The sequence below is a fragment of the Leptinotarsa decemlineata genome, unplaced genomic scaffold (assembly GCF_025532065.1).
Source record: "Leptinotarsa decemlineata unplaced genomic scaffold, Ldec_3_MD MMD2_tig00026317_RagTag_RagTag, whole genome shotgun sequence".
NCBI classification, from domain to species: domain Eukaryota; kingdom Metazoa; phylum Arthropoda; class Insecta; order Coleoptera; family Chrysomelidae; genus Leptinotarsa; species Leptinotarsa decemlineata.
In genome coordinates, this window is record NW_027412686.1 from 3,549,427 (window position 1) to 3,572,023 (window position 22,597).

Consider the following 22,597-nt stretch of genomic DNA (forward strand, 5'->3'; position numbering starts at 1 on the left):
GCTCTGTCATTTACCATTCACTCTACTATCATTAGATACTTGGATACCCTGTATCCAGTGAGATCCCTAATTATACTAACTTGAACTACCTTATTCTAAGGCAACCTACAATATTCTCCTAGTTTACTTTCATTAAGCATCAGACCTAAAACACAAGTAACTTAATGTCTAAGTGTTTGCTCCAAAGGAATTTGATTAGATAGAGAGTGTTCAATTAACTTTAATGAATTAAAACTACATGGTTCAGATGTTATTGTAAAATCAATTAGAAGGGTTAAAAAATACTATGTTGACTAACGGTAGGTACATCAGTTGAAAAATGTATTTTTTTTGAACTCATAATGAGATACATCTATAATATACGAAGGCAATGCAATCAGGGTACTACTTATATTATATTATAAAAGAATGAACTTTTAAATAAGCTTGAATTTTGTCGTGGGACAGGAATTTGATTTTTCTGTCGAATGTTTACAAAGTGAATTTGCAACCGAAATGATGTTTCGTTATATAGATATTCAGGTGTCTTTCCTATCAAAATTTTGTGAAAGATACATGTACTATGAAAAAATATTCGTTTCTCCATATTCAGCCAGCCGAATTCCTTGAGTTTAACCAATACATGGGAATATATTTCCAAACCGTATATAAATCTAATAAACAAATTTGAATGTTTTGTAATCGTGACTCATCTTTTACACTCTAACATAGACCATAAATCACATCGCCGAAGGTAAGCTGGGAGAAAATCAATAATTCTGATAAAACAGGTATGAGGTGTGCACCAATGTGATTCAAAATTGCTAATGAGAGCCAAATATGAGTGGTATCAAATGCCTCCGAGTTATTCAGAAAAACAAGAACGGTCAGTTCTCCAGTATTCTGCGAAGTGAATGTTCTGTGATTTTGGGTAGAGCTGTAACAAAGTGACGATTTTTTCCTGAAACCATATTCAATTGCTTTCAACTGCTTTCCAATAACTTTCTCTAGAAATTTCGATGAAACTCTTAGGATATTATTTGTGGAACGTGCGAACGAGCGTTGTCGTGCAGCAGGATCAGACCCATTCTGTTGTCCAGTGCCGGCTGCTGCTGATGCAATTTCCGTTACATTTTGTCGAATTTCTCACAAAAGGACTCTGCTGTATTGGTTTGGTCCGGTAGCAGAAATAGTGAATCACACCATGAAGTCTTTTATCACACGTCTTTGCGCGAAAGCAAAGAAGACTTCGAAACGTGACAATTTCTATCAATCGCTCCAATCGAGCTTAGCGAACTTTCCAATACGTTCAAAACCATCAAAGACGTGTGACAGCTTACGCCAAGTTCTTTCTCTATCCAACGTTCGTGATGGATCAGTCTTCACCAGGGTCCTCAAATCATCTTCCTGAATTAGTATAGATCGACCACTTTGGTGATCATGTTTCAGACTGAAATCTCCGGAACGAAACTTTTCAAACCAACGTTGAACAGAGCGTTCATTTTCTGGGTATTTCGGCAGTGAAACAATATTTGGGTATGCAGCAGGCCAAAACTTAGTGTACTCTCATAACACAGATTCCAAGCTTTCGATAATCTTTATTATCATCATCAGGGATGCTACAATAAGGGTAAAGGACAGTCATATTTATAAAATAATAATTCAAAACAACTTACAGTGTATGTGAGGTTATATGGCATGTTGAATGAAATATGGACGTAACATATATGAAAATTACTATGGTGAAACTCAGGACGTTACAGACAAACAATATATAGTAGATTCATTGATATATCATTGAATTATCAAATTAAAAACCACCTGTTCCTTGAAGAAGAAACCACGTGCATGATTCAAAAAAGACATATGACATGTAATCCAATCCCGCATGCGCTGTATAATCCAATTACGGGGCCCAAAAACGACATCGACATCAACAAAATTGTTTGATCTGCTTTGGTGAGAATATCAGTAAGGAATGAAGCGATGGATTCTGTGGGTGATCTTATGGAGGCTACTATTGGTCTACCAGATAATGTAGGTTTGTGAATTTTGGGAAGCGAGTAAAATTTTGGAGAAACTGTGTATGATGTTAATTTTTTCATCATTATTTCATCAATCTCATTGTTCATATATAAAGATTTGATCAAGTTATTACTTTTCGTTTGTATTGAAATCTGTGTTACAAGAGTACACTAAGTTTTGGCCTGCTGCATACCCAAATATTGTTTCACTTATTTTCTGACTAGTCAGCAAAAAGACTACCTTCATATATACCGGGTGTCCCACATTTTATGTGACAGGCAATATCTGGTTTGTTGAAGGAGATACACAAAAATGTTTCATACAAAAGTTTTAGGAGTTCATGAGAGCTATATTTTGATATAATTTTTAAATATACAGGGTGTTTTGTGTAGGTGCTACAGACCAAAATTCCATTTTTTAAAATAGAACGCCCTGTATATCATTACATATTCAGATGCTACGTTAAATTCTAATATCATTTCATGTTTGGTTTTTGGAATTCGGTTACGGCGTTATTGAGTTATTGCACTTTTCCTTAAATATAAAGTTTCAAAAAAACTTATTTACTCGTACACGAATCCAGTCTATATCTTTTATTAAATTGAACAAACCATTATTCTCACCTCTACGATACGATATCGATATCAGTTGAATATAATATTGAAATTCTTGAGAATGTGACTAACTTGAGGGTGAATTGCTTTATATTGCACAATTTCATCAAGTAGCTTATGCTTGTTGATGCCATAGTAACAAATGTTGTTGAATTGTATCTACTTGTCAGTTCGATTCAGTGATTCTTTGCAAAACAGTAACTGTGTTCTTTGTGCGAAAACTCCAGTATGCCTTTCGCGTTTAGTCCAAGTGATTGCATTGATATGTTAATAATTTTTGGGGAATGTCAGAAAAACTGCCGTCAAGCACAACGTCTATACCAAGAACGTTTTCCAGACAGACCCATTTCGTCACGAATGACTTTTTCGAGAGTTGTAGAAAAATTGCGAACTGGGTCATTTCCTTCTACTATAAAGCATCGTCATCATACGAGATCTGTTAGAACTGAAGATTTAGAGATCAATGTGTTTGCTTATATTATTATTCATCCACATGTTTCTATCCGTACTCTTGCAGAAGAAGTCGGTGTGAGTAAATCTAATGTACAGAGAATTCTGAAAGAAAATAAATACCACCCATTCAAAATTCAGTTGGTACAAGGTTTGAAACCCACGGACTTTGAACGACGACTTGAATTCATTGCTTGTATTCAGGTAATATTATATGAAAGTCCTAACATATTCAGTCAAATTTTGTGGAACGATGAATCGCGATTCCACAATAATGGAGTTGTGAATCGACATAACAGTCACTATTGGTCTCAAGAAAATCCCCACTGGGTCCGCGAAAGTAATTTTCAAATTACTCTCATGAACTCCTAAAACTTTTGTATGAAACATTTTTGTGTATTTCCTTCAACAAACCGGATATTGCCTGTCACATAAAATGTGGGACACCCGGTATATATATATATATATATATATATATATATATGTGTATATATATATATATATATATATATATATATATATATATATATATATATATATATATATAAAATCTAGAAAAGTTAATGCAGTCAAGCTGCTGGAAAATAATTCCATGAAAATCAAAAAATAAATTGGTACTTTTTGATCATTCCCATATTGATTTCAATTTAAGAGCCACCGATAGGCAGCTGTTTTAGCCTATTGGGCATCGTCAGTACCGGGCAGGCGGTCTTCGATTGAAGACAAAATGAGAAAAACCAAGAAAGTACGTTCACGTAGCTATTTTTATCAAGTACTTTCTTGGTTTTTCTCATTTTGTCTTCATATATATATATATATATATATATATATATATATATATATATATATATATGTATATATTTAATTTGTTGATTTAATTCGTGAGGTTGCAGTCAATAGCTGGGCTGTTACAAAGAAAACTCTTTGTTATATGTCAAGCTTTCGGTATATTTCACACCTTCGTCAGGACAACTACAATAATAAGATTATATATCTTGTAAAAAATATATAAATATGGAGAACTTACTAACGTGAGAATAAAATATAAAATGGTTCAAAAACAGATAGAAAAACATTAATAAATGACAGTTGATAAAAATTTTGGCTGACAATGTCAAGTGGGAAAATTCTGAATGATAGTCGAATTACTAGATTTTTTATTTTCTTTATCATATATCAACTGTCATTTATTAATGTTTTTCTATCTGTTTTTGAACCATTTTATATTTTATTCTCACGTTAGTAAGTTATCCATATTTATATATTTTTTACAAGATATATAATCTTATTATTGTAGTCGTCCTGACGAAGGTGTGAAATATACCGAAAGCTTGACATATAACAAAGAGTTTTCTTTGTAACAGCCCAGCTATTGACTGCAACCTCACGAATTAAATCGATTTATAGTTAATCCAGTCACTAATTATTCTGTTATATATATATATATATATATATATATATATATATATATATATATATATATAGCGATGGGTAGTCTTGACTGACTAGTTAAGGAGAAATACGGAATAATGTTGGGGATGCAGTCAAAATTGCTGGGCTGTTGTTTAAAGAATACTCTTTGTTATATGGTCGAGCTTTCGAGAATTGTTTATTCCCTTTATCAAGACATTAACTTGAGGTTATAGTAAAAAGTCGAACGTTCCACTGTGAAACACAAACTTAGTACTTTTCATTATGTAGAAAAGTGTCACACATTGAATTTTTATGGTTTAAAGAAAAAATATATATAAAACTTATTCAGAAGTAACATTTAAAGGATTTGAAATTTTAAATTTTATTTTAACAGCCATGCATATGGCCGTTATGATATATATATATATATATATATATATATATATCATATATTATATTATTATATTATATTATAAGAGTACACTTGCGCTTCGCTGCTATCCCAAATAACTCCAAGGAATTATATATATATATATATATATATATATATATATATATATATATATATATATATATATATATATCATCATATGATCCGTGTATGAGTGTTTTTGATCACATCTAGGGTTTGGTAATTCGGCAGTTTGTTTTTGTAACTAGTAAACGGAACAAAATTGGTCTTTTTCTAAGTTGACTGTGAGTTACCCAATCAAATATATTGATAAGATCTTTATTTGCTACCTTCTTTAGATAATGATGTAGATAATATACTCAAAAGCTAAAAAATTATTGGGAAGGTCTTAGGTAACAGTTATCATACCACTTCCCTCAGCAATGTACGGTATTGATCAAATAAAAACATAATAAAATTGTTAGGCGTAGAATGATGATGATGATGATAATGATATTTTCTCATTTGATCAATACCGTAGATTACTGGGGAGAGTAGTGTGATGAGTGCTACCTAGGATTTTTCGAATTATTTTTTAGCCTTAAGCTCATTGTATACATCATAATTTTTTTTTCAATGAAACCGTTTAACAAATTTTTTTCATATTTGATTTATTTTCAAGTTTTAAGTTTCAATTTTTGTTACTCAATTCTTCTCATTCTGTTGAGTTGAGTATTACCTACAAGGTTTATTTTCCGACAATTCGTTGCAATCTATGTCCTCAAATACATTAACCTTTCAAAGACTTTACGTTATTTAGGGCCAGGTATGCTTGTCCTCCTCAAACAACTCCGAGCCTAAATACACAACTGTGTCGTACACAGTGCTGCCCTGTATTTTGTGGACATTGGAAGCCCATGACAAAATTAAGGGTGACATCCTTCTTGTTTCTTGAATTTGTATGTACGCCGTCTCTTCCAAAGTGGATCTGAACTGACAGTACATCTGTTCCGTACATTTGAGTTCAACGAACTGAGGCCATACAATTTCTGCAATGTGATCTGCAAGTGATCATGAATTACCACAAAATAAACAAGTCATCAATCATACATATTCTGCAATGTAGCCGATAGTTCCGTTAACCAATTCTTTTTATACGTCAATATTGGACCGTAACATATTGAGGTGTGAAATAATATGTATTCCGCCATTTTGTAGCTGCGGCCATCTTGAATTTGCATATTTTTCAAAGTTCATTACAATTTAACTAGTCAAGCCCTGTCATTTGATACCCATATTGAAGTAGTTGTGACAAAATATTGAATCCGCCATTTCGTAGCTGCAGCCATCTTGAATTAAAAATTAAACAGAATTTATTGAATTGTATTGTCGTCAGAACTGAATGTGTACCAAATATCAGATCAATCTGTAAAGAGAAAGAAGGTCAAACTTCAATTAGTAAATTTGACTCAAACAAACAGAGCAGGCTAAATTCAACATCATGTAATAATAAGCTGAAAAAAGGCAAAAAAATTAAATTTGGAAAAAATTAACAGTATCAATACATCGACTACAAAATTCTCTATTGCTCAGTATGAAGCAATACTCAGTAGAATGAATATTTATTGGTATATGGAGCTACAAAAACTTCATATGAACATCTGAATATGAAAGATAAATGTGATAAAACTTTAGTGGTGCTAGTTTGATCTACAGTAGTCTTTAAAAGCCTTTGTATAAGTGTGCATGAATACCTTTGTTGTGAAGCAAACTTTCCATATCTGGTTACATAACATGCTTTGGAAAGTGATAATAATAATTATTAAAAACCACAGTTCGAAAGATTTTTCAAAACACCTTTGGCCCACCTTGTATGAAAAGATAATGGAGAATTCTGATCACAATACAACAAACGAAAATATTTGAGAACAACGTAATCGAATCTTGTAGCGCCCTCTTACAAATATTCATGGATTCTACCACGTGGTAACAGTGCGAGACCTTCCATATTTCCTTCAGTGGAGACTGAAAAATCTTCATAGTGAGCGTTACTGATGGAAGATGTCGATAAAGAAAATAAATTCAACATCGCTAACCACTACATATAGCGCCCTCTTCAACCTAAGGCAGCAAAATTTGATTTGGATTGTGGTCAGATCCATGGTATAGAAAACTCTCGAACCATCATAAAATAGTGTCCCGACATATTTTTTTTGATCTAGGTATCCAATTTGAAAAGAGGATTTGGCACATTTTCTATTGATCTGGGCTTGCTGATGTTTACTACCCATATAAAATTTAATTTACAATAATAGTAATGGGTCTGAATTATCAATACAAGTAGAAACTTTTTTTTTAACAATTTCACCTCCCTTTAGAGAATCTGAAAACTCACCTTGACTTATTGATATATTGATGATATTGGACAACGTTTCTGCTATGAATGAGCCGAAAAGTTTTATTATTTTTGTCGAAATTTAGTCTACTCTTGTTGAACTGGGGATTTTTAAGGTGATTTATTTATTACATTATAGTTTACCTCTCCAGTAACTGGTGAAAAATAAAGTGTAATATTTTAGAAATGGAGGTATAGTTATCGGAGGTGATATTATGCAAAACATTTTGAAAAATGTTCACCAAACGCATTGGCAACGTCTCTGATATTAAAAAATAGTTCATCATCAATTTTTAACCTAATTAGGTACTGTTTTTTTGTAAGTTCTTCCAGACATTTCATCGACAGTATTCTAGGTTGTTGGTTGTTTTTGTAATGTATTATCAGCTTTCCCTTCGATATTTTGTTGATTGTTTTTTTTTATTTCGCCTATTCCACTTTTATAGATTTTTCTGGGATATCTGTATTGATTTTGAAGGTCATCATTATTCACTTTTTTAATGAGCCAGAGATTTTTAACCTCTGCATAATCTACGAATTTCATCATTCACTCATATTTTCTCATCTGTACTTTCATACATAGTTTTCATCGGTCATGTTAGATCCATCAGATTAAGAATAATATTTATCGAAAGTATAGAACATGAAATCGACATCATCAGAAGTCTCACTTCCATTGACATTACATGTCGGAATGTCAACAGGATATAATTGATAGGTATAGATATACGAAATTGAACTAGAAATTCTTCAATTGATTATGGGAAATTTTAAAAAAAATGGGTTTCAAACAAATATGAAAGCTAAATATACTAAAACTTCAGTGGTGCTAGTCTGATCTACAGTAGTCCGTCTTTAAATGACAAGCCTGTGTATAGGTGTGCATGAATACCTTTGTTGCGAAGCAAACTCTCCATTTCTGGTTTCATCAAGCTGTCTTGCAGTGAAGACATATAATAGAATAGAATAGAATAGAATAGTTTATTGGCTACGTGATACATTTGAACAAATATTTGTAGCAAGTCAAAACACAAAAATTTCTAAATATGGCGTCATATATACAAATAAAACCATCACAATGCTTGTATAACAGAACAGTGTACATAATAATGAAAACAATCAATATACTAATGTTAAAAATGAGAACAATTGTTACTCACTCAAAGTCACATGAATTATCTATGTTGTATAATATGTATTCATCTGTAGAATAAAAACAGTGATTCAAAAAAAATGATTTGAGTTTTTGCTTGAAACAGTAGAAACTGAGTTGTTTTATGTGACATGGTAATATATTATAGAATTTCAAATTCAATGAATTATTTTGTGAGGTGCTCAGTCTGAATCTCTCAGTTCTTATCAGATTTCCTGATCTTGTAGGATATTCATGTTGTTGCGATTGTAAAATGTATTTTGATTTATTTTTATCAATTTCAGTCAATGTTTCATATACAAAAGCTGTAGGAAGCGGCATTATTTTGAGATGAATAAAAAGTGGGCGACAATGATCTTTAAAGTTGGCATTAGATATTAGACGTATAACTCTTTTTTGCAATATAAAATTTTTTTTGGAATGACAAGAATCCCCCCACAACACTATGCCATATACCATGTGACTATGGAAGAGTCCGAAGTACGAAGATTTGATATAACATGCTTTGGAAAGTGATAATGATAATTATTGAAAACCACAGTTCGAACGATATTTCGAAGCACCTTGGGCCCACCTTGTATGAAAAAATAATGGAGAATTCTGATCACAATACAACAAACGAAAATATTTGAGAACAACGTAATCGAATCTTGTAGCGCCCTCTTACAAATATTCATGGATTCTACAACGTGGAAACAGTGGGAGACCTTCCATATTTCCTTCAGTTGAGACTGAAAAATCTTCATAGAGAGCGTTACTGACAAAAGAGGTCGATAAAGAAAATAAATTTACCATCGCTAACCACTACATATAGCGCCCTCTTAAACACAAGGTACGAATGAGCAGATGTGAAGAGAAAGGAAAACTCTACCAAAAATCAATACGGAAAAGCCTCACAGTTGGCACTACTGAACAGAAAATGAACTCAGAAATCTTTCTCCCGCTACTGTGGGGTTCATCTGACTGGTATATAAAAAATTATTGGAAGATTGTTTTGAAATAGTCGAGTAACCCGCATTTAATCTGATGGAAATGAAGAGAAACGTTCAATGGAAAGATAAAGTTAGTCCCTTCCGAAACACAATAGGTTTTGGAATTGATAAATGTAATTTGTAGAAGAAAGGGATCCATCACATTGGAAGCAAAAACTATCTGAATTGATATAGATAGTCAATAAATTAGTATTGTATTTCCAATGAGCTTTGACGTTTTGGTCGTATAAATCATTTGGTAGATTATTCAATTTCTGAAAATCGTTTATGAACAGTTCTGATTTTGATCATTTTTGACTTTTTGTTGTTATATTTCAAAATCTGAACCTATTCATGAAATAATCTTTTGATACTTCAGAAAACACATTCATGTTATTATGTTCACATGGCCACGACGAAAAGTTAGAAAGTACATGTCCATTAATTATATAGTTACGAATAATTACTTACAACTTTTATTTCATATAATGATGACAGTTGATTGATAATGAATATGATACCAAATTTGATTTTCTATCAAGATCAATACATGATTTTGGAAGAGCCAACAGTATTTTTGTGAATACGACACATACAGACAGAGAAATTGGCGAAATACCAAATATACATAAAAAACGCCGAGTTTTTTTATGATAGTCGAAACACTGGTATATTCAGTTAGTGTTTGAGGTACCATCTGTTTAAAGTACTATCACTATAATAAGAGTTTGAGATAATAAAATATTTTGAACATGATTTGGATACAGATTGCTCATTCTAATTCTTATGTTGATTAAAAGATAAATGAAATCTTCAATACACATATCATTAATTCCTGAAAAATATACATTTTTCGAAAAAATTTCAGATATCAAACCCACATCAAATTTTATATCTCTCGAATAATGAAAACAGAATGTAGGTACTGAATAATTGAACATATTTTGGATTGCATATAATTGTAATCATAAATTTTACTGAATTGTGAGGCAAACAGACAGTTCAGCTGATGAAGAACCCAATTGTCCCATAAATTTCATGCCGTTTTTACACTTCAGCCTTGAATATCGTCTCTCAGACATTGACACTGACTTGGGTGTGCGACGAAGAATGTTTTTCAAAGTCATAAAACATTCGCAGAATGTATTTTAAACCATATATGGTTCGATCAAATAGGAGTATTTCATGACCTTGAAGGCGATTAAGATCTTGTCTAATTACTACTGTAATCAGTTCTTTAGTCGACTCTTTTTTCTTGGGATTTTGTTATGCCTTTATCGCTTAAAAAATGTAGATAATTTTCATCACGGTTTCGAACAAACTCGGAATTAATATTGATAAATTTTGTTGGGAAAATTCTTCTTCATTGAAACTTATTTTGATTTTCATGTCAATCTATTCACTCCTGACTCACATGAGGATGAACATATTATATCAAATTATCTGACATCACTTGGCACCATTGCTTGTTCAATCCACATTATTTCATAGTGATTCCTATGCAAAATTTCACCAATGTGCCTTTTTCCGAAAACGAATTTAAGAAATTTTCCCCTCATGGAAAGTACAAACTTTGAAACAAATAGTTTTATGTAGGCCAATTCATCGAATTAAAGTTACCTACTTCTTTCCGGATGAATTAAATATATTTTCCAAGTAGGTTAATAATATACAAATTATAAACTAGGTACTCTACTCATTCCAACTGGAAAGGAAATACATCACCCAACAAACTTTGTTTACTTGTATTATAACCTGAACTACTACTTTGCCATGATAGTTTCCGTATGTGAAAGGTAAATAAATGAATTTTCGAGTGTTTCAATTCAAATAATCCACTGCACAATACCTATGCAACTCAGAACTCCACTTTCATCGAAAAAATTAAAAAATGTTTCGCCTCATTGCATTACAGTTCAAGAAAAGATATAGTGCAACCTACCTTCCAAAAACTACCCTTTAATAATATAATTAGGTAGCTAACTAATTTCGGTATTCAATAATCATTTCTGATTATATAAGAATCTCAATAAGCTTATAATAAATTAATATTCCGGAGAGGTGCATTGTGACATCCTCAGGGTTGCCCCTTTCCTCTCATGCAGACCTACGACTGGGCGGATCCCAACTGTGTTTTATCAAATGACAACCTATATTTTTTATCGTTTTTTCGGTTTCTACATAGAAAATAAAACACACTTTATGTATATCATCACTTCGAAAATATTGACGGTTTTCGAGATATCTAGCATGACAAGTTGTTTTTTCCAATATTCGTCACTCCGATAATTTGAAATTATAAAGTTTTGCCAAGTCCAATTGACCTTTTTTTTTGGTCAAATATTCTACATTCGTAACTCTCTCAAACTATATACCTGAAATCTACCTGTGATATACAGGGTATGAAAAACCGCTTGCCACATATTGTAAATAAAAATTTACAGATTCTTCCTTATTTTGAATAGAACACCCTATATATTATTGATCCGTGAGGAGCGCCAACGAAACCTCTACAAATTTCATTGAGTATTCCCTATGGCTGGGTTCAATAGTTTTTCTTAAAAAAGCATTTTTTTCTAAAAATGGTAGTTCTTCCTATTTCTACGCGATAAACTCGGCTTCTTTCAAAGCGACTGAAGCGACTGACGACTGAACAATGTACGAAAGATATCTTGTTTCAAGTTTGTACATGATAGCGTGTCCTATAGTTTTTCTTATTTTTTTTTTCTATAAGTCACAACTCTCTATTTTATCGCCATAATATCAATGATTTTTTTACTGTGAAATCCATATGTGACGACTGTGATCGAGATATATGTTATGTTTATAACACATTCATTTTCTAAATAGAACACCGTGTAATTTTTGCACCTACTCACTATTCGGCAGAAGTGAGAGATCATCTAAATGAAGTATTTCCCAATGAATGTATAGGACGGAATGGGCCTGTACGGTGGCCCGCTAGATCACCAGATTTAACAAAACTGGATTTTTTCTTATGAGGATACATAAAAAATATGGTTTACGTCGAGCCACCGAGCCGCCAGCTTCTTCCGAAAATATGTGACTTAGAATAACGAATGCTTTTGGCAGCATTACACCAGCTGTCTTGCGCAGGATAGAACAGTCTTTCAAACATAGACTTCAGCTCTGCATTCAAGAAAATGGAAGATATATCGAACATATTTTATAAAAGTTTCATTATCAAATTTCATTAAACTCTTCCTTTTTTAGTTTTGTAGTTTGTCAGTTGACAAATTTAAATATCTAGAACTTAAGCCCTGAATTCATGAATATACACCATAACATGAAAAAAAAAATAGTAATATTCACAATGTTTTTTCATTAAATCTTGTTCGGTTTGATATTGCACGATTTATGGAAAAAATTCTGCATACAATGAAAAAAATAATTTTCCATTTAGAAAAATGTGATAGGTACATACATTTATTTCGTAAAAAAATATTCGTTTCGACACGCTAGAATGTACAAAATTGAAACAAGATATCTTTCGTACATTCTTATCAGTCGTCAAATGGATTTCGCTTTGAAAAAAGTCTTTCATCGAGTTTATGGCGTAGAAATAAGAAGAACGATCATTTTTCGAAAAAAATGCTTTTTTAAGAAAAACTTTTGAACCTAGGCATAGGGAATACTCGATAAAATTTGTAAAGGTTTCTTTGGCGCTCCTTATGGATCAATAATATACAGGGTGTTATATTCAAAATAAGGAAGATTCTGCAAATTTTTATTTACAATATGTGGCAAGCGGTTTTTCATACCCTGTATAACACAGGTCGACTTTAGATATATCGTCTGAGAGACTTACCACTGTAGAATATTTGAACAAAAAATAAATGCAATTGGACTTGGCACAACTTTATAATTTCAAATATTCTGAGTGACGAATATTGGAAAAAAAAAACCTGTCATGCTAGATATCTCGAAAACCGTCAAAATTTTCGGAGTGAAGATATACATAAAGTGTCTTCTATTTTCTGTGTAGAAACCGAAAAAGCGATAAAAATATAGGTTGCCATTTAAAAAAACACAGTTGGGATCCGCCCAGAAAAAATTGAACACCCTGTGTGACCGCCATATTTTTATTTTGTCAGGCTCGTGCAATAAGGTGATAATATAGAAATTTAGATTCCTATTTGTTTCCTAAATTGAGATATGGAACACCGCGCCACTGTTGCAGGACCCTGTATATATATATTTATATATATATATATATATATATATATATATATATATATATATATATATATATATATATATATATGTATGTATATGTATATATATATATATATATATATATATATATATATATATATATATATATTGTGATAAAGGTTTAAGTCACATATTTTACATTTCAAATAGGTAGGTTACCAAATTCGTATTATATTCAATTGTTTTTTCCACAATTCTACGTATAGAAACGTTGCAGGTTCATTAAACTCACCTCGACCTAATTATGTATTACTGCAACCTTTTCAGTACATTGAACTGTTTGCAGTTCAAATATATAACAATTAGATAATAGGTGATGAGCAACCAATTCTGTATAACCCCGATTCTGATGATTCATTAGTGTGCATATACTCTTCGATGTAAGATGTTAACTTTGATACGAATAAAAACGAACATCTTCTAGGCACCCTTCAAACAAACTGCTTTGTTTGAAGGGTGCCTAGAAGATGACAGTACTACTAACTGTCGAAAGCGCTCGCAGATAATTTATAGAGGATATAAAGCTTCAAATCCTTTTTGTAGAATTTAATATTGAAATATATATATATATATATATATATATATATATATATATATATATATATATATATATATATATATATATATATATATATATATGTATATATATATATATATATATCTGGTTTTTGGAAAACAATATATTTCTGAATTTATATTTATATGAATTTTGTTTCATGAAATGATCTCCTGAACACGCCCTTATATATGTTTTACCGCAATTGGGAAACATTCTGTTTCTCTGTACTATTGAATGTCTATCAATAATTGACAGTAGCCTGGTGGGTTGACGTGAGTGGTTTTCTCCACCCACCCAATCGACCGCTGTGTGAACCGGTGGTACAAAAGCCGCGAGGCCGGATGATCGATTTTTACTTTCTATCTTCCAACCCGTGTAAGTAATCACACGTTAAAAAATTAGATTCCGTTAAAATGTTGATAGTTGTCGTACGTAGGGGGCGGCAGCTAGTTAAAGAACAGATTCAAAACGGATTTCAAATCATTAATATTCTATAGTATCTAGCATAATTCTGATTAAGTATTTATTACACTTATAGTAAAGCGCATTTCTTTATTTTGAAGTGAAATTGATAGATGAAACTTTCAAGATGGCGACTGGGCGCCATCTGGGAAAAAAATTAAATAGAAATGGGGGTCTTATGACATATCATTTCGAAGCTCCTGACAAATACTTCACAACCATAGAATATGAAGTTGATATCTTCACCTATTACAAAATGGTGGATCATTTAATAATTTCCTGCAGACAAATACATTAATATCGATATCTGTTTGAAAATCTGTTTTTCTGTTAATCAGCGGTCACCCCCATACGAACGACAACTCTCAGAAGTTGTGAAACTTGTGCGAGCTAAGGACTAACGAGGTCGTACCTTTCAACGTGTGATTCCTAACACATTTCTAAAATTATTCCTTTTTATCTGCCATATGATAATTCCAACAACCCCATAAGGTTCGTTAATTTATTTTTTGATTATAAAAACGACAAGAAATGTCAGTACGACAATGAACATCATTGTTCAGTTAGAATATTCTCATTTACTTTTCGGTTTCACTAGTAGGAAGGTACCACGTCAACAATCTCTGCCCCCAGGTAATCCGTCCATTCCAGAAGAACAGCAAGTACAAATAATTGTTGAGATGTTAGTAAATCCTAAACAGTCTACTTATTCCGTCGCGAATGTTAGTGAGGTGTCTCCTTCTACTGTGTGGAGACTTTAAAAGAGGAATAGGTATCATCCATACAAAATTGAAATGGTACACAAATTAACTGAAGATGACCTTGATCGGAGAACAGAATTCTGCGAAATTATGACGAAAACCATTGCTAAGCATTCTACATATCTTCACAATATTTGTTTCGGTGGCGAATGTTTTTTTTTAACGCAAAATTGCCGTCATTAGAGTGACAGCAACCCTCACGTTTTCCGGAAAACACATACCCAATATCCAGAAAAAAATTTCGTTTGGGCAAGAATATTGGGAAACCATATTGTAGGACCTCTATTTATCGATCAAAATTCAACAGGAGAACTGTATTTGAATATGCTGGAAACTACTGTTGACCCTCTCATCACTGAAATCGTCGAAGCGAATCCTAATGAATTCGATATGGATATTGTGTTCCAACAAGATGGAGCACCACCACATCACTCCAGACAAGGATACTATTTTTCACGGTCGTTGGATTGGCCGTCGAGGTCCTACGGAATGGCCAGCACACTCACCAGATTTGACACCTTTGGACTCTTTTATGGGGCTATTTGAAGCAAAAGGTATACGAATCTGGGCCTGCTTTAATATCGGATATACGGCAGAAAATAATAAATATTTGTAGAGAATAGAGAATATTTGTTTCTGTGTTCGAAACTGTTCGGCGTGAAATATCGGATAGGCTGTTCATATGTCAATAAGTTGAAGGCAACCATTTCGAGCATCTTCTGAACTGACCTCAAGCTCATTTCCTTATATTATGTAGTTAAATGTCAAAGTATTCAGGCAATTATTGAAAGTTCCGCCATTTGACATTATATTCTAGGGTTGTGGAGCTTCAAAAACATGGGTCACAAGACCCCCCTTTTCATTCAATTTTTTTTCCAGATGGCGCCCATTCGCCATCTTGAGGATTTCATCTGTCTATTTCACTTCAAAATAAAGTATTCATGCATTAATTTTATTATCCCAAATTTCAATTTTTTGAGTTGACCTGTTCAAAAAATAATCTGTCTCTTGCAGTGGCGTACGGAAATCATACTAAACAGATAAGGAAAAATGATGATGAAATATATAGAATCACAACCTTGATAACAATGATTTCGTTTCAATATTTCTGATAATGGCGATTCATGAAATGATTCTTTCAATTTTAAGTGGAATACTTTTTTGAACTAGACAGACATTTAAATAAATTTTAATTCGATGTCGAATCACTTTCTGGATTTAGATCGTTCTTTGAATTCACAAGCGGAGAAAGGGAGGGTTTGTTTCATGAACATTACAAAACTAGGAAACTCACACAAGTGGCAACAAATTTGCAGAACGACTATTTTCGGGATTGTACGTGCCTTGATTATCTATTTAGATTTAATTACCTATTGCGTTCAAATAATTCACGGGCAAACGTGAATGGTATAGAAATAAATACATAATCAATGTGCCAGCAAAATACTGAAATCCGACTTTTCAACAAGGGCAGAAACAAAGGATGGAAATATCGTAGTTGTAAGAGGAACGAGGTTGTTCTCGGATTTCCCTATAATTAGGAAGACAAAATATATTAATTTACAACATAATTAAAACATGAAAGGAACCGGTTGTGAAATTCGTTCACGTTCTCTGCAATTTATTTATTGATTCACTCATACAGTTATAATGAGATACAGATTTTATTTATGAAATATTTATGTAGATCAGAAGGATTATGGATGTTAGGATACATTCAGTTATTTCATAATAAAGGAGAACATTTTCTCTGATGAAAATAAACTGAATAATTTCAAATAGTATTTGTTGAGGAACGAAAATAATGCAACAGTTTCAATAAATCAATTGTTTCAAATGATCAATAAATTCTTCTTTTGTTATATTTTTATAATCTGTGTATACAGGTCTTTCCACGATGAGACAAAGAGGTTTTGTGACAAACCAGACGACGGATCAACCTGAAAATGACAGTATGCATAAATCAATATGATCACCACGTCTGAAATATTCAAGACGATGCGGCGTTGTCGTTTCTACTATAAAGTAGCGGGTACATTACCTTTTCAAATAAAACACCCTGTACGTAATATCATACTATTATTCCTCATCATATACTTTTCTCTATACCTATCTGTTATCGTTCACAAGATATCAATTAATTTCGATTTTCTTACCAAACATGTACTTTATAAACGTTGATAATCTTGAACTCTCTATGAAATTTGAAATGGAATTGAGTAATACATGAGGATCTTCACTTCTAGTCATATTTTCATTTGCTTTATACAGGGCCTTTCAATAATTCAGATATTTTGATGAAATGAACAAATGAGTGGGAGTCAATTTTTTCAAATGAGCTCTCTGAAGAGAATTTAAGATTTACTTTGTATGATCCTATTTCGATTTCGAAACCGTTCTCGTGAACGGTTTCAAACAGAAACTGACCTGGTTTCCTTGTATTCATCACTTATTTTTGAAATTTAAAATATATTTTATACCACGTAATATTTCTTTTCGATTCAGTTTCTCAACAGTATCAAATCAGTCAATTCAAAATTATTGATATGTATCTTAAAAAAATTACGTCTAACTAAAGCTCATCGTGAAAAGCTCTGTATATCCTGAGTGTATATGCCCTGTTGTGACATTTGGCAGCTCAAAACCTTTTTTTATGTCTGCCATTCTTCATATAAGCAACCTTGAACGATGTAGTGTAAAATAAGAGTACATTCGTTGCCTCAGTAATATTCAATGGACGAAAATAATGAACCGATCGCGATGGTTCAAACCGCAAGGCTGAACAATTGATTTTGACTTCCTATCGTCCAACCCGTGTTAGGAATCACACGTTAAAAAGTGAGACCTTATAATTCCTTAGCTCGCACAAGTTTCGACTTTTGAGTTGTCGTTCGTAGGGGGGCGACAGCTGGTTAAAGAAAAAACATAGAATAGGTAAGACTTCGACAAGACAAGACTTTTGCCCTAAGTGTCAGATGGTATCGAAGACCCACTTCTTCATCCATAAGAGTAGATGAAAAATATTTTTTTTCGAGCGAAATTATGAATTGAGCATATTGGAAAAACAACCACAATCCTTAGTTATCTGTAGTAACGTTGAAAAGAAAACTGTCATGAAATATATCTGTTCCATATATTGAGGTCTGATTCTTTTCGAAGGGGTCAATTCTATAGAAAACTGTAAAGGCATTATTGAAAAATGGCAGATGAATAAATATATCAAATAGTATATGAAATATTTCCATGGTATCGAAACCAAGTCGATCTTTCAAAATTTTCATTTCGCGAAAAAAATCTTCTACTACCACCCCCTTGACGAATATTGCGCTTGTTTTCAGAATCATGTCTAATTGTTGATTATATAGTTTCAAGAATGTTTATCAAGAATTCATCTGCTTGATTTTTCAGAATACAAGACTTGGTATATAGTTTTTGGTCTCTCCTATTGAAAGTGATGAATTATTATGATTCTAGATGTAGTTATTTATATTCTTTCCATTGACATCGATAAATATTCTTGAACATAGTTACAATTTTCATGAGCATAACATTTCAACGAAGTTGAGAAATAATTCAGTATATCTTGCTTCAGATTTATCGAAACTGTATAGCTAGAAAAAAATTCAAAAAAAAAAACTAAAAAACATATACATGATTTGGCTGGCATGAGATTTTGGATGTATACGTGAGAAATATGAAGACTGAATTACCTCAAAAATTAACAAAAATTGAAATTACACCTGGTGTAATAAAATAGCTTTTAGCTAAGTTACAATATAAAATACTTTTAGTTTTACTTTTACTTCAGGGAGAGTACTGTATAACCTTAAATTTGCTTCCTTTTTGAAATGTAATCTGAACTCTAGCTAAACAACCCACACTAGGAAACCAACAATATATAATCTCTTTGCAAATGAGGAGTGAACTCAGACAAAATAATATGTGAACTCTTCCTCTCTATATCAACTGATCAGTTTATGAAAAAAAAACAATTACATAACGCCTCTTCGGTGGTTCATGGTCAACCCCTAGGTTCCGTTGATCCGGTGTGTCTTCAACACAAACATTTCAATTTTAAATTTTCCTGTAACAAGTATCGGCTTACGATTTTGCAACTGATTTCCCTGAAATTTCGCACCTCGTGCTTGATAAAAAATAACTACACAATTCAAGCCACCATCCTCAGACTCAAAGGCTGAGGGATGACCCCTTCGAACTCGTCTCGACGGGCTAAAGTGGCCAAATCCCCGTGCCTCTCGCAGAAACTCTTTCCCCCGCCTTCTTTTCCTAAATTTGGATAAGTAAGTATTTTTTATGACAATGCGTCTGGCCAAAACACGCAGATGAATTTTTATATAAACACTCTTACGGTCTGGCCGAAGAAGTTACATTGTATGAGACACAGGACCGGCGTTTAAAATTCAGAATCAAGAAAATATATTCATTCCCGGAGTTAGAATTGATTTTAACATACATAGCTTTTGCTTGGTATTACTCTAGTGAATGCGAATTCATTTCACTCCAACTATAAATCTGGTAATAAAACTCTGATCAAACTCTTCAAGAGGAAGATCAAATATTCCTCTCGAAGATGATCACTTGGTGATCAAAATACTCGTCGAGGTGTTGAAATAACGGTTTGGTGTTGGAGAAAAAAAACTCCAACTGTTTAAGGTCAACAATGGAGAAAATAATACGTTTTTTCGACAGAATTATATGACAAATACCAAATATTTCGGGACAGGTCTAAGTCATACGTCTTGAAATTTACTGAAACCAGAAGAAAGGCTGGGATATTATTTTTTTAAAACTCGACAGAAAAAATTTTGCTTTATTGTTTTTATTGTTATATTTTTCAAGATGCTTTTCTTAATATTCAAAAAAAAAGAACGGAAACATGGACACGACATGGAATATATTGGAGGTAGGTACATCAAAGTGGAATATATGTAAATTAATTGACGTTACTACGTGGAAGGAAATCATCATGGAAAGTGGAAAATGAAACTCTCTATTTTTACCAATGATATACATATACATATGAAAGTAGTAAGAATAGAAAATTTAATTTCTCATTTCTCATGAAATAAATGTAATAATGAATTTAATTTTCATAAATCTCAAATCAGTATACCAGTTAACACAATTCCACATGACGGTATCGAGTGCTATTGGAAACCTGAAAATGCCTCTTGATGATAATAATTGCTCTCCTGAATTGATCCATAAATTTCTGAGAACATCCGTTATGATACCAACATTTTTACTAACGTGAATTGGCATTATCCAATCAAAAAGCAAAATCTCTTGCTTCAAAACTTCAGCAGTGAAATACATTCATCGAAAAAAATTCAAAAACTTCATCACGGACCAAATAAGATGATGAACTCGTCAAAAAAATCGAATGATTTCTGTTTTCAAAAACATTTGAAGAAAAAATTGAAAGTATTTTGTGAGTACTGAGGAAAAATTTTTATGATAAACAAAGATAGATATCATGAAAACCTTAAAGGTGACCGCTCAAAAGGTTATGAATGTATTATTCAACAAAAAGTATTATTTATACTGCCTTCATTTTCCTTTTCATTTTCTGAAAATGTGAGTCCACTAACTTATTGATCACAAAAAATGTTATAGGCATCAGAACGATGAAAACAAGTTACTAATGAAGCATAAGGGATGTTGAAACCCATAGTTATTGGGCGACTTCTGTTGGTCTTCAATGAAGGATTATAGAGGGTCTCTGATATGTATGGAAACGGTCGACTATTTCCTTAAGTTAGATAGCTACCGAAAAATGTTGGGATACAAAAGTTTTGGGGTTTTCCAAAATTTATCACAATAAATAAAAATTAAGTATACAGGATTAGTCACAAAGACTTCATTTGATACACGAATCGAATGAAGACAATTTTGATAGTAGAATCGAGTCATTATGGATAAATTAAATTAAAATGTCAACTTTGTCGACCACATATCGATTTCTGACGAACCTACATTTTGTTTGAATGGGCACATGAATCGACACAACTGTTGTAATGGTCAGACCAAAATACACATTGGATAGAGGAAGTTCACATTTAACGGCCACAAAAAGTAAATGTCTGGTGTGAAATTATTGGTGAACGTCATAGAACCCCATTTAATAAACGGAAATTCAACCTCTGAATTATATTATCTACTTTTACAACAGCATATTATTCCAGAGGTAAGACTATTATTTTTGATTAATAACAATCACAATTTGCCGGCAGAACAAATATAGTTTCAACAAGATGGGGCCCCTCCACATGGGCGTGAGTTACGGGCATATCTAGATGAAACTTTTCTTGATAAATGGATTAGGCGTAGGTGAGCCAGCTACGTTTTCTGATATGACCCCACTTGACTTTTTTCTGTAGGGTCACATAAAAAATGTAGTCTACGAAATTAGGCCGCCAAATATCGAAGAATTGCAAGAAAGAATAAGGCATGAATTTTCTACTATTCCTCCTCACATGATTTTAGATTGAATACAAAATTTTGTTCAGCGAGTTCATTACTATCAGGAGGTGAATGGTAAACAATTTGACCACTTCATCAAATAGTATTCCAAAGACAAAATTTGTTGCTTATCAACTTCTTTTTTTTCTTTTTCTCCTGGTATTGTTTTCATATAATTTTAAATATCCTGGACATTCATTGAAAAATACATGCATTTTTATCAACCCTGAACAATTATACTTTTTTGTATTATCTGTAAAAAAAATCTAATTTAATTGTAAGCATATCCACATGCTCCACCTTGTGTGACTTTCATGATAAACATCTATCATTTCGTATTTTTCTTCAATAAATTTGAGAGTACTGAAAAGTTATTCACAGAATTCAATATCTCAAAAACGGTTGAATTTAGAAATTGATGTGCTATATCAATTTTGTTCAGAATTTCGAGGATAATTAAAATATGGAATGATATATAGGGTTTTCTATCAAAGAAAAAGCTACTTCTTTACTTTATTTCTTCAAAGCTTTCTGACTGATCGTGGATACTAAATTTTCATTCAGTGTGATAGATTTTGAAAAACCCTAAAACTTTTGTACCTTAAAATTTTTTGCTAGCTATCTTACTTTGGGAGATAATAGACCGTTTCCATACCAGCGATCTTGTATATACCACAGAATACAATAAAAAAAGTGGAAGTTTTT